This window comes from Priapulus caudatus, unplaced genomic scaffold (assembly GCF_000485595.1).
Source record: "Priapulus caudatus unplaced genomic scaffold, Priapulus_caudatus-5.0.1 Scaffold71, whole genome shotgun sequence".
NCBI classification, from domain to species: domain Eukaryota; kingdom Metazoa; phylum Priapulida; class Priapulimorpha; order Priapulimorphida; family Priapulidae; genus Priapulus; species Priapulus caudatus.
In genome coordinates, this window is record NW_014577132.1 from 452,556 (window position 1) to 455,310 (window position 2,755).

The 2,755-nt window shown below is 42.3% G+C and overlaps 1 long non-coding RNA gene across 1 annotated transcript; it reads left to right on the top strand.

Annotated features, from left to right (window-relative positions):
- The first annotated feature begins 659 nt into the window (after window positions 1-659).
- On the top strand, window positions 660-2,676 carry LOC106821411. Its single transcript, XR_001395729.1, has 3 exons — window positions 660-895; window positions 1,483-1,535; window positions 2,439-2,676. It is a non-coding gene; the product is annotated as an uncharacterized LOC106821411 (long non-coding RNA).
- Window positions 2,677-2,755: the final 79 nt, after the last annotated feature.

Here is a 2,755-nt window from a genome sequence, read left to right on the forward strand (position 1 = left end):
TTTGTCATCTAAAGTGGAAATTTAATCATCGGCTATGAGAAGTGCATTTTGCATAAAGGTAACAAAAAAGACAGCAATAGAGCTATAATATACGCAGCCTTATGTGAATGAGAAATCATCTCTCATTTGTGTGCTCCTAATAATAGAACAAAAACCAGGCAGCTAGAACTGCTGCTAGATGGTTATAATATAAGTGCTGTTCCGACGCCGTTGTAAAACTGTTTAACGTCTATGATGCCATGATGGCTCAAATGGATAGAAGTTACGGCTGTATGCGTGTGCGTGCGTTCGTGCGTGCTACGCTCGTACGTGCGTGTGTGTGCGTGTGTGTGCGCGTGTGTGCGTGCGCGCTGCGCTCGTACGTGCGTGTGTGCGAGCATTTGTGTGCGTGTGTGTGCGTGTGTGTGTGCGCGCGTGCGTGCGCGCGGCGCTCGTGCGTGCGTGTGTGTGAGCGCGTGTGTGCGCCCGTGTGTGCGTGTGTGTGCACGCTGCGCGCGTACGTGTGTGTGTGTGTGAGCGTGTGTGTGCGTCCGTGCCCGTGTGTGTGTGTGTGCGTGCGTGTGCGTGTGTGCGCGTGCGCTCGTACGTGCGTGTGTGTGTGCGTGTGTGTATCCGTGCGCACGCGTTTGTGTGTGTGCGCGTGTGTGTGCATGCGCACGCGTGTGCGAGTGTTGTCTACAGTGGATACTAAATGCGCGTGTGATGTGTATTACATGCAAAGAAGCCGCTTGGTCACATGACGTTCTCACGTGACCGCTGAAGCTGTGAATTTGTGTGTGTTGACTCTGGCGTGGCATTTCTCGAGCAGCCATTATCTGACAATGTTGTCTGTGATTTTATATTCACGGTTATTTCTGTTGCGCGCACACACGGAATTTGAGGGACAAATAATTTTGTAAGTATGGTATTAGTAGTATATAGTAGTAGTATGTAAAAGTTGTATCTATATTTGCCATTCCATTACATTAGTTTGTATTAGTATTAGTTTGGAACAGCGCAATCCTGAAGTAGTAATATATTATATATGATTATGTGTATATGTATAGGTTCTAGAATAGCCACCTGATCATTACTCCCGTACAATTACCCTCCCCTCACTGACCCCCAGACAATCACCACCTGACTATTACCACCGTACAATTCCCCCCTCGCACAATAACCACCGGACAACTAACTCCCGTTCAATTACGCTCCTTCCCCGAACAATTCACCCCAGGCAATCATTTCCTGGACAATAAAATTAAACCCCACGTAGAATTACCCCCACCCGAACAATTTTCCCGGACAATTTCCATGGTATTAAATTTATTCTAAAACTGCTTATACTTTTGGTCGATGCTTTCTAAGTAGGCCTTTATCAAGGTTATATTAAATATTAAGCTATGTCAAATAAGAAATTGTATTTCAAAATACTGAAATAATTTACGATCATGCAACTGAAATCTGTTGGACAGCGTGACATGAAATTTCTATCTACGGTAGGAGAGTGCAGGATGGGGAGAGGTGAAAGGAGGATAAGACTGATGAAGAGCGAAGTAAGTGTTATTCGCGGTAGATAAGGAAGGATGTGAGCGGCCGAGAAAGTGGAAGAGGCGAAGCAGAAAAATGGCTGTGAGAGAATAAGGTGGAGGACCTTATAGGATTTATGCCTGCAGCATAACAATCGTCTTACTCCACACTGCGCTTATTGTGTGGTATTAGTACGAGGTCATATAGCATACGCGCACGCACGCCACGCACGCACGCACGCACGCACGCACGCACACACACACACACACACACACATATATATATAATTATTGTCTCATTAGGTAATTAATCAATAATTAATCATTAATCAATAATTAGGTTAACAATCAATGGCTTGCGGTGCCATAGAGAAATAATATAAATAATTACCTGTACCTCCCTCTTTCTCTCTCTCTCTCTCTCTCTCTCTCTCTCTATATATATATATATATATATTATATATATATATGTATATATATAAATAGAGAGAGAGCGAGCGAGCGAGAGGGGAGAGATAGAGAGATTAATATCAACATATATCAATAATTATCAATATAGAAACTGCAGAGAAGTTTATTTAATCGTGTTGTATTTTGACATTGTTTCTTGTACTGTTTTTCGCATCATGCAACACCCTAAAATCGGTAAAAAAAACACCATACCTGCTTCTCTATGGTTCCTGTAACATTACACTGTAAGGGCAGATGGGGCCTACCTCAGTTATATGCAATCCTAACTGAACTTAATTAGATTATGCATCAATATTTTCTAGTCGAGAATCTAATAAACCTCGAATATTCACGTTTCGTAAATGTGCTTTTAAGCTTACATGTTCGAATAATTTAAAAATCTTGTTACTTGTTATATCAAGTACCTAATCGATCGTTTCATATGTTTCCTCATTGTTATTGATATAAAAATCTTTCCAGCAGGAATTTTTGTCTAGGAGCAACCTGTCAAATCACAGCGTCGCCTATCGTCACAGCACACGACGCTCCCTGGTGGGACCATGACTCTCTTTAACAAGCTTAGCGCACCCCGGTGCGACCATGGCTCTCTATATCAAGCTTAGCGCCCCTGGTGAGACCGCACCATTCTATATGAAGCCAGAATCCCGAGATGTAGTGCGAGGATCTCTTCTACACCCTGGTCACTCCTACTCATTATATTATCGATCACTTATTTACATGTTAGATGTTTCCTTATATATATATATTTATTTAATATAATTAATAATATTGATATG